The following is a 15042-nucleotide window of genomic DNA, read 5'->3' on the forward strand; positions in this document are numbered from 1 at the left end:
AGAACAAAAATCAAATCGGATGAAATTGAAAATGTGTTTCCATTTTAATTTTGGATATTTTACGTCCATCTTTACTTTCGGGTTAATCGCGACCATGAGGATGAAATGGAAGGTGAGACAAAGAAATGCCTTACGCAGGGTTTTAACCAGGGACGTTTGGCTTCGTAGCGCGATAATAAGCTTCCCTTGAATGTAAAAGGGGATGTTGTAATCCACACAAACACCTATGCTTTATAAGAATTCGGGTGTAGAATATACGTAAGTTATATGAAAATTTCGCTTAAATAAAAATTGCTTAATATATGACTTATTTGAAAATCCCAAAGGAGTGGTTGTCTGTTAATATGTATCATATCGATAAATAACCAAAGTTTAATGTTCAAAAACTTATAATTAAGTTTGTTATTATTTTTAGCTCTTTCGAGACCCGGAACGAAACAGAGAAGGGATCGAGATTTGAATTTACAGATATCGAGACGAGACGGAGACGAGAGCTGTACCCTGTCCCATCTATATCTGGAGCAAGGCGGCGCATACAGAGAAGGGGGGGGGATCGAGTGGGCAGAGCGAAGCAGTACGTGCTGCTGTGAAGGCTGGTAACTGCAGTCGCTCTCCTCCCCTTCACGCAATCCCATTCCCTCTCACGCGTTCATTGGTGGACTACTTGCGCAGAGACTTGTTTTCGTTCGCCTGCTCCAAAGATAACTGGGACAGAGTGTAGAATAAAATGAAACGAGACTTGGAGTCCAATCTCGTCTCGTCTAGGTACCACCGTCGCTTCTCTACCTTTTGGATTAATCGCAACGACGAGAATGAGTGAAGAACCGATAATATAACCATCCTTACCCAGAATTCAAAGCTACGATACATCCACGGCTTAGGAAAGGCAGCAAGCAACTCCTGCAGCACAGGAATTGTAAGGGAGACGCCGATTGGTCCCTTTCCCCGTTAATAACTTGTTGCAATCTGTACTGTTTCCTATCAAGGGGTCCCGGGTTCGATACCCGGTGGAGGCACAAGTGGTTCGGATCCCACTTTAAACTGTAGGTCCAGTCCCGATTAGCCTTACTGTGCATAAAGTGGACTTAAAAACAGCAACTCAAACTCAAACTGTACTGTTTCCTTTTTCAGCTTCCGGTGATGTACAGTCATAAACACCTCTGGGGTGTTTATGACTTTGCATTATTAACTTTGAATGCAATCGTTACAACCCGGAAGTGTCCTCGATTGTACATAGTCTATTGGAGAATGAAGATCCAGGAACAATATCTTAAACAATACTCTATTTCGGAAATCTGTGGAGCAAGGCTGCGCCATAGGGTAGATAAGGGGAGAAAGCGAGTTGAAGTGAATCAGTACAGGCTGCTGCAAATTACTTGTAGATGCAGTAGCTCTTCCCGCTTCACGCATTTCCTTTCCCTTTCACGTGTTCATTGGTCGAGCAGTCTCCAGTGACTACATTGTCCCGGGAATCTCTGGAGCAAGCGAACGAATGCGCAAGTAGTGACTTGCTTCCTGGATTTTCAATTTACTTCTTCACGCAGAAGCATTTTTATTGACCGATTCCTTTAGGAGAAGCATTCATAATGATTAGTAATTTGTAGATTGGCATAGAACTGTAAGGGCGAGAGAATGACTCGCTTTATATTACACAGCCAGTGCTACATTTTATAAGCTTTTCACCTAATCAGCGCTTTATATACAGGTATTGAACAAAATAATGGAAACACCTGTGGAAGTCGGAACATCATGTATTAATACGGTGTTGGGCCACCTTTAGCATGCAATACAACTTGGATTCGGGACGGAATAGACCGATACAAGTCCTGAATGGTGGTGAGTGGAATTTGAAGCCATTCTTCATGCAGCACAGCCTCCAGCTCAGGTAGAGACGAAGGAGGTAGAAATCGACGCCGAACCGTGAATTCCAAAACAGCCCACAGAGGCTCGATGATATTCAGGTCTGGGGACTGGGTGGGCCAGGGAAGATGTTGAACCTCATCAGCATGCTCTGGAAACCACTGTTGAACAGTGCTAGCAGTATGAATGGGGGCATTTTCATCCTGGAAGATAACATTCCGGTTTGGAAATAAGGTTTGCACCATTAGGTGGATCTGGTTATCCAAGAGTTCTCTATACACTGCTTATGAGACCCGACTGTGTAATGTGACAAGGGGGCTGCCGAATACCATGATATAATGCCCCAGACTATAATAGAGCCGCCACCATGTTTGACAGTCGGGCGGTGACAGTCCACATCGTATGCTGCCGAGGGTGTTCGCCATACAAACAAGTGTCCAGTAGTGGGGAAGAGGGTAAAGGTTGACTAGTCTGACCAAATGACATGTTTCCAGTCCTCCAACGTCCAAGTTTTGTGGTCATTGCATCATGCACGTTACCTTCGAGCAGTGCTGATTAAGTTCTGTAGTCACTTTGGAGGACATTGTTTTCTTCTGCAACGTCACAATACGCTTCAAGGCCCGGCGGTCCCTTTCCTGTAGCTTCGTCTTTCAATCACTATTGTGCTTAGCAGACCCTATTTCACCGTGCACTGTGTATGCGGTCATGACTTCCGAGACCGTGCCTCGTGTTACACCGCATAACTTTGCTGTTTTGCTCACAAATGCTCGAGTGAAACGGGCACCAACAATTAGTCCTCTTTCAAACTCCGTCAGGTCGGCTATACTGGTCACTCACTACACCTGAACAACGTGCAGTACCACACTGCCTCACTCTACTGTCAGTGCACAGTCCATACTACCTTCAACAAACAAGAGAAGGTTGATTTCCGCCGTGTTCAGTATTACCAGGCACATTGAAAATATGTCCCACTTCTGACTCGTGTTTCCATTATTTTGTCCAATACCTGTAGTAAGTTTGAGATGCTCTAAGCTTATTTCACCCACTGTGGGAAATCCACTGAAACTTATATAATCTGCTTATGTAAAAGAAAAAGGGAAGTCACTTGTAATCAATATTATATGAAAATCTTTGCATGCAAGAGCTCGCTTCGTAGAATATTTGCATCAGCACTTGCGGCGTTCCGCCCATTCTCTTTCTCTCCTCCTCTGCTGTCATGCGCGACCTTGCTCCAGAGATTCCCGGGTTTCATTTTCTTACGCGTACCTCATTTGAAAAATTCAAATAAAAACATTGAACACATTGTAATTTGAAGACAGAGGGTTACTTGGCAGTCTCTTTAACCGCCTTCGGTTCAGATTACTTTGAAGTTCGCGTGTACCGATTGCCAGAGGTTGTCAGCTTTCCCTCCGCCAATTGTGTAACATCCAACGAGGACGTTACATAAACACGTCCATGTTGTGACTTCCCTCTGGAGAAACATGACACGGTCGACTGGATTAAATTTCTCCCTTCCCCCTTCTCCCTGCCTCTTTCACCCTTGCTCTTCCTATCTTGTTGATTTTCTCTAATGTGCTATCCCATTTCCTCTTCCTTACCACGAGTCGGCCCCCGTGGTGGAGTGGTTAGCACATCGCGCTACGACGCCAGTGGTCCTGGGTTCGATTCCTGGACTAGGTATGGATGTTTGTGAGTGTCCATTCATCAATTTCATCATATCATCATTCAACCCAATATTAGCAAATTAGCCAAAGTGGTACAAGAAGCGAAATAAAATAACGCAAATCAATCAATCAATCAATCTTCCTTAGCACGAAACTTAGACTCGAGTCAAACCGGAAGAGGAAAAGGAGATAAACAGAAAATTCATAGAACAGGGATCTGAGGAATATAAGACTATGAGCCTTAATTATTTTTTAATTGGCATCAAACATTCTACCCAACAAATCTGAATGCCATATCAATTTTTGAGTTAATAACATAAGGATTATGAGGTGTAAGTGGCGCACAAGTGTCAATATCTCTATAGTCTGTCTCTGGAATCTGTGGAGCAAGACCACGCATGACGGTAGAGAAGCGAGTTGGCGAGCAAAACAGTGGCTGGCAGCTGCATTCACTTCCCCCTTTCACGAGTTCATTGGTCGAACCATCTTGAGTCACTACTTGCGCAGAGACTTGTTTTCGTTCGCTTGCTCCAGAGATTCCTGGGACAAAGTGCGCTTGGGTATGAACTGCATGCGTTTATCTGTAAAAACGACTGGATTAGAGAGTGTGCAAATAACAATTTCATCAACCACTGGGTTCGAGCTTATTTTTCTCTCCTCCCTTTGTAAATTACAGATGCAAAATGCTAACTATGTATTTTAGTAGAAACCAATATGTCGGATTATATAATTCCAGGATGACGAACATCGACAATATTATATAAGATATGGTTTAGCATATTCATTTCTAAGTGATTCTAAAATGGCGGAAATCGATGATATTATAAAGAGAAACCAAGATGTCGGACTGAATGAATCCAAGATGGCTGACAACGATAATGTTATGTCCGGAAATGCATGAAGTATTAAGTTTCTAATTAACCTAAGATGGCTGGCGGGATAATTTGAAGATGGCGGATATCGATGGTATTGTAGGGAGAAACCAAGATATCAGATTGAGCGAATTCAAGAAGACAGACAGCAATGATTATATGCCGAAGAGTTTAATAATGTATTAAGTTAGGAATTAAAATAAACTGGCGGCCAGAGTTAATTCCGATAAAGCGGATACCGATTATGTTAATGTATGCCGCTGTAAGCATTGTCAGCGAGATTGCAAAATATAATAAATCTGTGCAGAAGTTCAAATTTAGTTAGTCTAAGCGAATACAAATGTAAGCTATGCGCTTTAAGCATTGTCAAACCTTACTGATAGTGTTGAAGCCATATACATATGTAGTGGCTGCGGTGAAAAACGAGATATTTTTTTTATGAACACCTACATATGCTAATCCCGTATGGTAGGGACTTTTAGGTTCACATGTAAAAGGAGCTAGTGAAGGTTGTAGATATTGTAAAGTTCGTCTGTTAATGTTAAAGCGATTTGTGACGGTGCAAAACCTTGATATTTGTTACTTAAGACAATAAGAATGATAGTCATGCACCGCAAGCAACGACATAACAAGATATTTATTATCGAGATGTTCGTAGAACATGGGAGAGGAAAGAAGAATTTGTTGGAAAACCTGATGGTAAGAGACCAATAGGAAGGCCAAGACGAAGATTGAGGGATAACGTTGAGATGGACCTAAAGGAAATCGGTAAGGATGGAAAAGATTGGTTTGATCTTGCCCAGGATAGGGGCAGATGGAAGGCTTGTGTTGCTGCAGCCATAAACCTTCGGGTTTAAGAACGCTAGAGAGTTAGTTAGTTAGTTTTCGCAGAAGATCAAAATATGTTGCTCTAAGTGACTTTAAAGCCTGACGATGCACCGTAAGCCACGTTTGATTTTATTCTTGCCAAGTTAAAAGAAAATTAGTGAATAGGTTTAAATTATTGAGTTTAGATTTACAAGCATTTATTTATTCGAATGTATTATTTGGATAATGAAGTCAGACACGCTGCGAAAGTAATTGATATTTGGAGATAAACGCAAAAAAGGAAAAACTAATTTTATCAATGCTAATGGGTAATATTGTACAAAATACAATGAACAATATTGATTTACCGTTTCTATGGAACAACGAACACAGATACCTCACGGCAGACACAGAAAAGTAAATAAAGGCTGAAAACAAAAAACTGGAAAGCTCTGGCTGTGCAAATAGATTTATCCGGCTGTTTTTCAAACGATTTAGCTGTAATTGCTTGAGCATCATGATCTGATCACATTTTGATTCAATTGTACGTGATGACGTGAACAAGAAGGGATTAGGGAAGAAATCGAACGTTGGGATTGCAAAACGTTCTCCTCACGTGTTCAATGCCCTATCACGCCTGATTCACACTTTTATTGGATACGGATTGACGCAAATCAAACAAAAATACGTGATATATATCCGATAGAAGTTGTTACGTCTGACAAAAATAAATACGTTAATTATTTTGCAAACTGTGCATTAGAGTATGACGGGTAGTTAAAATGTATCAATCAATTAGTTTAAGTAGTACTTCAAACCTACGTGAGACTTTGATAAATTCAATATATTTTTAGCTCATGTTATTCACGAAGTTAATAAGGGCCTTAATTATATCGATGAGAACGTGAACCGAGCTATTTCATATCACAAACTAATTTAGAAGAGAAGTTAGTACAAGTATTTAACCATCAGTGATGTGCAGTCCGAAAACCAGAAGTTCCCGATTTGATTGTGTTTTTCTTACTTCGCTCCTCTGTCGCTTTTGACTACTCGCGACGATGAGGATGAGTGAAGATGTGATGAAATGACGAACAAACATTCACAAAGTGTGCCCATGCTCAGGTCAAGGTTCGAACCCTGACCTCTGGCGTCGTGGCACGCAGTGCCAGAAGTTTGCGAGTTGTAAGCTTTATAGAGCTATATTTTACATACAGGATGTCGCCGTAAATAGCGGTACATTTTCACAGTGTGTAGAGGACATGAACGCGAATATTTCTTAACAACGTTTAACTCGTTGAGGCCTGGTTTCGAGGCTAATTTTTACCTTCTATGTATTTAACTTCGCGGCACACATTTACCGTTGAAAATTAAATGTATTTTTTGTATGGTGTATAAGTACACAAGGATCCAGAAGTATCCAAGAAATTCTGGTTAATCTTATGTGATTATTGTAAAAAATATCATAATAGTTTAGTATCTTCAAATGAACGTTATGTAGTCCTAGTGTATTACAAATTGTATTAATTATGTGAACCTGTTATCCTAGCGGGTCCAATGAGTTTCATCAAAGGCAAGGAGAAATAATTTTCGATAAAAATAATCATGAATTATGATTTCTAACAAGATTTTCTGAAAGTAAATCGACACTGGTTCAAGCTGATGAATTTATGCATCTATGCAAATGCAATAATGTACATGGATTGGTATTAAGGTGTACGTTCGTACTAATCCTAGAGCATTACCGATTCCTTTGCGATTTGCAAGCTATTAGTGTAATTGGCTCAATCACATGTTTAATCAATTAATGTGGATCAATATTCGGCGACAGTGTTAAGAAGCGTTAAGAGACTAACATTCGCGACAATACACAATGAAAGAAACTGCAGTTGCGTGTAGAAGTTGTGTAATGGGAAGGCAATACAATCTACAGTTTGTCCCAGGAATCTCTGGAGCGAGCGAAAGAAAACGAATCTCTGCACACGTAGGACTCGGAGGGTTCGACCCGGGAACCGAGTTCAGCTACCAGCCGTTTGCAGCAGCGGGCACTGCTTCCCTCCGCCAACTCGCTTTCTCTTCCGTTATGCGTGACCTTGCTCTACACATTCCAGAGACAGAGTAGATATACCAATTTTTTACTGAATTGGAGCGCATTTTAACAGCATTAGATAAATGAGGATATTAGGAAGCTTTTGCACCGAACTAACTCGCATACCGCTCGATTGATTGATTGATTTGATTTATTTTACTTCGCATTTCTGCAACTTTTGGCTAATCGCAAATATAAGGATAAGTGATAACATGGTGAAATTTATGAACGGACACTCACGGAGAACACTCATGAACAGGCCGGGATTCGAACTATGAACTCCTGGCGTAGTAGCGCGCTGTGATAGCCACTTCGTCACGGAGGTCGGCACATGACGCTTGAACACTAACCGGTCAGTTACACTTTATCCCGTGAATCTCTGGAGTTATACCGCGCATAAAGGTAGAGAAGGGGAGAAAGGGAGTGGGCGGAAGGAAGCAATACTTGCTGCTGTAAAGGCTGGTCACTGCAGTCGTTTTCCCCCCTACACGTAATCTCGTCCCCTTGCACTTGTTCATTGGTCGAGCCGTCTCGAGCCACTACTTGTGCAGAGACTTGCTTTCGTTTGCTTGCTCCAGAGATTCCCGGGACAGAGTATACAGGAACATGCCTGTAAATGCCACGAGGAATGTCACACTTGGCATGTAACTTCAGTGTGAAGGTTTCCATATGTGAAACTGTACCTTTTCCTGTTAAAGTTTATTCATGCTCTACTACAATGGATTCCAAAGGGTGCCCCGCCGGCGCGCTGGGGCGCCGTGGTTGGCTTGCTGGGACGCCGCGATATGTTCCAATATACTCAGTCAATTCTATGATTGTTCCAAATATGTGTTTATTTAGTACTTATTACATGTAAAATGTTTGTGAATTTGGAATATAAGCTAAAGTTCCCCAAATCGCACCAGTTTTTAAATAAATGGGCGTAGCTGCAAAACAAGTGACATGACTTACTATATTGTTTTTTCTTTGGTTCTATTAGTACAATTTTTATTCTGCCGTCGAACAACGTGAATAACACAAAAGGAGACCTGCAGTGAATTTTTATATTTAAGTATGTAAGTATTTATACACAAAAAATACTGTATTACTATTTATTAAAGGCCAAAGAACCTGACTTCTGCGGTTTACAAACAAATCCGGAATACACAGATTAGTCAGCTTCCGGTGTGACTTTGTTGAGATATCAGACCAAAATATTTCTTGGAGGTTACTTCACTGAGTATTTACGTCTTCGATGTAGCCACTTAGCTATTTAATTCACTTTGCGTTAAACACGCTTGAAAACACTAATGGTGAACACTTAGGGGGAGTTGGGGGAAAGCACAAAACTTGCTGATAACGAGTTGAAGGTCTTCTATCTTCTAATCCTCCTGTCGTTGGTTTATAATAAAAATGTAGCCTCTCTTCTTTAGTAACCCTTTTTCATGTTCTGATAGGAATACTGCACAGGCCGATAGTTCACTCACAGTTTATTCTTTAGACACTATCTCTCTTTCCGGCAAAGATTATGGCCGATAGTTCACTCACAGTTTGTTCTTTAGACACTATCTCTCTTTTCGGCAGAGATCATGGCCGTTAGTTCACTTACAGTTTCTCACGGACCGCGAAACCAATAACCAACGTAACACGGATCCTAACCGTATCAATGCTTGACTCGGACTGTCTTCTCTGCAACGCACATCAACCGTTCACTAGAAAAGACGTTAACTTCTCTTGCCGCCCTTTTTTCCCCAACGAGGGCGGGTCAACCTTTTATAACGGGTGCGTCAAGATCGGTTACATTACGCTTTTGATATATCAGCTCATAAAGGAAACTTTTACCTTTCTTCATATTCTTTTGGAAAATTGTATTCCAATTGGAAGTACCAGAAAAATATTAAATTCTAAACCCTTGCAAATGGCGCGATTTAGGGAACGTTTCCCTAAGTTTATTTTTAACTTAAGGCAAGAAACCTAACCACACTAAGTGAGTATTGCAAGTGTTAAATAGGCCTACATTCTGACTTGGACGCTGCGGAGAAATCTTGAAACACAAAGGGCGCATTGAAGCGAAAAAGTTAGGGAACCCCTACTTTACTATATTCTTCCCACTAAATACATTGTAGTTTCATTGTGTCCTACTTGGAATCCTGTTGTGCTCCATACCCACACTCTCATGATATCTTGCTGAAGTAGAACATGTTGCTCACTGCCCGTTGCTAAATAATTTTCCGTCGGGGCCTGGTACATCCATTGTAAAACGGCCAATCAAACGCAGCTGCTACAGGAACCAACGTCCCGCCTGCCCAAGCACCTCCTTCTGATGTTCGTGGAGTGTCTCGTGAGCTTGTTATGAGTCAGTTGCAGGCATCTTGGGACGTAGAAGTGGATAATAAATTGCACGCAATAAAGCCACAAGTTCTGGAGCGGAATTCGCGTCGCTGTCGGCGCGAGGAAGAAGTCCTCGCGGTGGTCACAACCATTTGTTGCTAAGTGTGGATCTTCCTGCGAGAAACGCATGCAGCCCTCATGTGAGTGTTCTCCTTGTTCCTCGGGAGTGCGATTATATTCTGGTCTGGCTATCTCTGGAGCAAGGACGCGCATAGCGGTAGAGAAAGGGGGAATCGAGTGGGCACAGCGAAACAGTACATGTTGCTGCGAAGGTCGGTAACTGCAGTAGCTTTCCCCCCTCCACGCAGTTCCGTTCCCTCTCACGTGTTCATTGGTGAAGCCGTCTCGCGTCAGAACTTGCGCAGAGATTCGTTCACTTGCTCCAGAGATACCTGGAATAGAGTATAGAACTTTCACTTAAGGGAGAGTTCCTATTCTCCAACTTGGAGCGCAGGAACTCTGACACTCAAATGTTAGACACTGTTTCGGTTTTCTTTCTTTTGGGGAGGTAGGGTTGCCAGACGTCCCGTATATATACGGGATTGTCCCCTTTTTTAAAGAAATGTCCCAGTATCCCGGAAAATGTTCTCGGGACGCCCATTTGTCCCGTATTTAGCTAAAGAAATAATAAGTGAATGAGAATAAGTCATGTTCTGAATTTTATAGTAATGCATTGGAAAAAAAAATGTCCTCTTCAAGGACGCCAAGAGTTCACTCAAATATTAATATAATCAAAATGTTAAAAAATTAGGGATTAAGAATGCTTTAAACAGCAATTGATTTTGTAATGTTTAAAAATGTTATAAAAAATAAATTTAACTATATCCATGCCTATAATCAGTATGTCCCGTTTTTCTATTTTAGAAATCTGGCAACTGGGGAGGCTTTATTTTACTTCACTTTTGTGCCACTTCAGGCTAATTTGCGAAGATGGGGATGAGTGATGGACAATCGCAAAGAAAACTCATGCCCAGGCCGGGATTCGAACCCGGGACCCCTGGCGTCGTAGCGATGTGCTAAGACTCTGTCTCTGGAATCTGTGAAGCAAGGACGTGCATAACAGAAAGAAAGGGAGAAAGCGAGTTGGAGGAACAAAGTAGTGAGAGCTACAGCTAATGGCGGGTAGCTGCACTCGCTTCCCCTCTCGTGAGTTCATATATAGAACTCTCGAGTCACTACTGGTGCATAAACTTGTTTTCGTTCGTTTGCTCCAGAGATTCCCGGGACGGATTGTTATCTTTTTCCTCTATCAAGTTTCTGCAGAATGACTTGAAGTGGGTGGGTAGAGTGAAATTCGTTTTTTGGGCACCTCACTCGATAGCGTACACTCTGTACCGGGCGGGAATCTCTGGAGCAAGCAAACGAAAACAAGTCCTCTGCGCAAGTAGTGACTCGAGATGGCTCGATCAGCGAACGCATAAGATGGGGGAGTACGTGCATAAAGGGGAAAACGCGGCTGCAGCTACCAGCCGTTTGCAGCAGCGTTCATTGTTTTGCTCCGCCCACTCGCTTTATCCCCTTCTCTACCGTTATAAGCGGCCTTGCTCCACAGAGTGTAGTGACTAATGTTACAGAAAATAAAACGTTAATGTTTGACCATACTTAAAATTATCTTCTTAAGATCAGTAATGGTATCATTTATTTGGTATTGTACGGTGATGAGGATGTTTGGTTTGAGTTGCTGTTTTAAGACCACTTTATGCACAGTAAGGCTAATCGGGACTGGACCTACAGTTTAAAGTGGGATCCGAACCACTTGTGCCTCCACCGGGTATCGAACCCGGGACCCCTTGATTACAAGGCAATGACGCTACCACTGCGCGATAGGGGATGCCCGGTGAAGAGGATGTGCTAGATCATTAAACACGTGATCTATAGAGGCCTCTTGATCATTATATTTTGTTCTTTTCAAGAAAAAATTAGGGAATTAACTATTGGAATTCATTGGGTGAACAATTTGAAGATTTGATGGGACAATTTGCCCACTTCGCAGATTTAGTTCTCAATCTCACTTGGTAGGAAAATAAAGCACGTCGAGTGTTCCTCTCATGATTTTGACTCCGAAGTTGCTGGTTCGAGTCCGAGCCATTGTCGTATTCCCTTTTAATTCTGTGTGTTTTAACCTAAACAGATAGAAAAATTCATTTTTGATATTCAGCGTCACTTTTCCTCAGTTTTGGCTAATCGCGACGATGAGGATGAATGACAATATGATGAAAATAATGAAGGGACACTCACAAATAACACCTATGCCCAGGCCGGGATAAAGTGTTAAAAAGCAACTTAAAATAACCAAATTAAAGTACAATATAGTAAAAGACAGCTTGTGTATTATATATACACAACGAAAAAAGTCGACCACGGGCCTCCTATTTGAAAAATTGACACAACCCTTATGAGAAACTGAATCGAAGATATTTCCTGGCAAGAAACTTCAATATGTTTTCACATTATCCCTACTGCGGCTTTCAGGAAAGAAAAGGGTTCCGAAGAATATTGCATTCCACGTCCGTCCAAAGAAATGGAGAACGCGCGTGTAGAAGCGAACGCTACTGTTCTTCATGCTTTCGTCGCTTGGAGGCGCTGGGGTCGTACGAAACCGCGGCACGCAACTGGTGGAAGCTTTCTCATTCCAGTTGTGCGGGTTGCGGAGATCGAAGCTAGAGCGATTGAGCTCGTAATCCTTTAACATCTCGTCAAGTTGTTGGGCCCATCACACGTAGCTTTCCGATTCTCCAGCTCGTCTCGTCTGCGCTGCAGCGATGCTTATCTAAAACCTTGTACTTGTCGAAAAAAGCGGACTGTGTTCGGTGAGTAAATCAAAATAACTTTTTCGGTTTCTTAGTGGTATTTTACTTTATATTTAAAATACAAATTACATTATTTGATGACGGTACCGAACAAGCAAATGAAAATAACGACAAAACATTTATTTAATGCACGACATATTTTGCATCTTTAAAAATAATCGAAGAATATTTAGGAATACAAACACATGTTCGTAAAAATATAACACGAATCGCACTATATTTCTGATTTAGTGTTGCATATTTTAAACTTTAATCCAAGTATTGTTTTATATTTTGGTTATTTAACGTCACTTTTCTGTTACTTTTGGCTAATCGGGACGATGAGAATGAGTGATGTTATGATCAAATTGATGAATGTTCGAACGGGGATTCGAACTCAGGACCCCTGCGTCGTAGCGCGCTACGGACTTTAAAAAATACGTCAAATTCACTTTACCTTCAAAATAGAATCGGCATCAGGTCTACCTATGAACTAATAGGGAGGGTAGACATACATAATAGTGAAATGCACTTAGAAATACCTAGAAATTTATTAAAATATTCTCATATACAAATCGCGACAATTAAACAACAATTTTCAACCCTTTCACAGTTTCAAGATAGGTGCTCTGCACTATATATGGGGCAGTGGCTCGCTCGATCACCCCACTAATTGATCACACGTCATTGTGCACTGTTTTCTTAACAAATATGGTTGAGTTGTTCATACTTGCTGGTTTATTTTTTTCTTCTCCAGCCACACTAGTTTCCAAGTATTAACAATTTGAAATCAACTAGATTTGAATGGGATTCAAATACGTACAATTTGAAATGTTCAGATAAGAAAAATATTATCTTAATATATGAAATTTATGAAACAAAAGCACACTGATAGTAATATTCTACTATTTAAATTGTGAAACTCCAAAACATAGGCAAATTATAAAGCATGGTTACCCAAACCATGGCCCGCCGAACACATCCAGCCCCCATAGCTTTGTATGTGACCAGTTTTGGAAACTATTTTTTAGTGTACATATAATGTAATTTGGCCCGCGAGGAATTACTAGAGTAGTTTCTGACCTTACAAAGTTTGGACACACCTGCTACAAAGTCTGACGTGTAAACTAATTAAGATTAAGTAATCGGTTACTATGACATATAAACTTAAGTTATGTATTATTGCTTAGTTGTAATATATACGTATTTCTCAAGCACTTTCATAAGTTTTTGCTTCCTTTTTTATGGTTTAAAATTAGGAATAATATATATTTATGTATTCGAGACATTTGTGTAATGCATTAGTTTACAACATACAACAAAGCTCGCCGTCATTCAATTTTGTTAATATGATGCTGGGTACCAAAGATTCTGGGTTGAATATACGTAAAGTACGGATGTATGTACAGTCGGAGAAAGAATTACCTGGGCCACGGTACCTAGAATTTCGTAACGTCTTAAAGCCTGTTGTTTATGCAACCCAAATAACAAATTATTCGCTTAAGTTTGTCTGGTGGATCTGAGTTCTCGGGAAGGATTGAGCATTGATAGCATGAGTCACATGACTCATGCCCCAGCAACAACAAATAACAGCTGGGTGCTACGTGGCCTCAAGAAGAACATTTCAGCAACTGGTTTCTTAACAAGATCTACTCGTAAGAAAATATTTTTCGAGTGATACTAGTCATTGTCAAGAAGGTTCACTGAAATGATGGTTCTCATCACAGGCCACATGCCACACGCTAATGGTTTAAGTCCACTTTATGCACTGGACCTACAGATTAAAGTGGGATCCGAACCAAATGTTCCTCTATCTGGTATTGAATTCGGAAGCCTTTGATTACATGTCGAAGACGTTACCACTACGCCATCGGAGAGGCAATGGAACGCCTTGAGAAAGAGACGAGTGAAACCATATTTGACGTAAATTTTAAAAATAAGACAATATTTTGTGGCTACAGTTTCGAACCGTGGGAGAGGCATATATATTATTTTGTCCCATCGTCCATTTCACGAGTTTATAATTCTTCCTCACCGACACGATTAACGTCAGTGGGAGAAGAAAAGCGAAGTAAAATAACTGAAACAGAAATAAAAGGAAAAAGCGAAACAAATTTTATCCATAATATTCTGCAGTCACTTCAGTCGTGTTCAAGGAATCCTACCTTTAAAGAGAGCCGTGGTCTCTAACTTGTCTTTTCCCCTTCCTTTGTGCTCTCGATTCCCTCTGTCACGATTGGTCTAAAACTAATTAATGCGACGTTAATTAAACAATCCAAACAACGAAACAATGCACAATCAACTGCACAAAACAACATTCCATTTGTTTTCGAACCGGAAAACAATTGAGATGCTGTAAAATGAAGCAAGAAGCAGTAATAAACTGGGAATTTGGTACGGTATAGAATTAAATCGGTGAAGATGTTCCATTTGATTAGATTTTGTTATTTAGTGTCGCTATTCTTTCACTTTTGGCAAATAGCGACGATGAAGATGAGTAATGAGTGATGATATGATGACATTGATTAACGGACACTCACCAAGAACACCCATGGCCAAGCCGAGATTCGAACCAGGGGCCCATGCTGTCGTAG

At 40.9% G+C, this 15042-nt stretch overlaps 1 long non-coding RNA gene across 2 annotated transcripts in view; it reads left to right on the forward strand.

Annotated features, from left to right (window-relative positions):
• Positions 1 to 12313: 12313 nt before the first annotated feature.
• The window catches only part of LOC145980961 (uncharacterized), a 169488-nt gene continuing 166759 nt past the window's right edge, over positions 12314 to 15042 (forward strand). For both annotated transcript variants that reach the window (XR_014440901.1, XR_014440903.1), the window contains exon 1: positions 12314 to 12469. This is a non-coding gene — a long non-coding RNA (uncharacterized LOC145980961). The remainder of the gene's footprint in view (positions 12470 to 15042) is intronic.

Source organism: Lepisma saccharinum, chromosome 2, assembly GCF_977018435.1.
Source record: "Lepisma saccharinum chromosome 2, izLepSacc3.1, whole genome shotgun sequence".
NCBI classification, from domain to species: Eukaryota; Metazoa; Arthropoda; class Insecta; order Zygentoma; family Lepismatidae; genus Lepisma; species Lepisma saccharinum.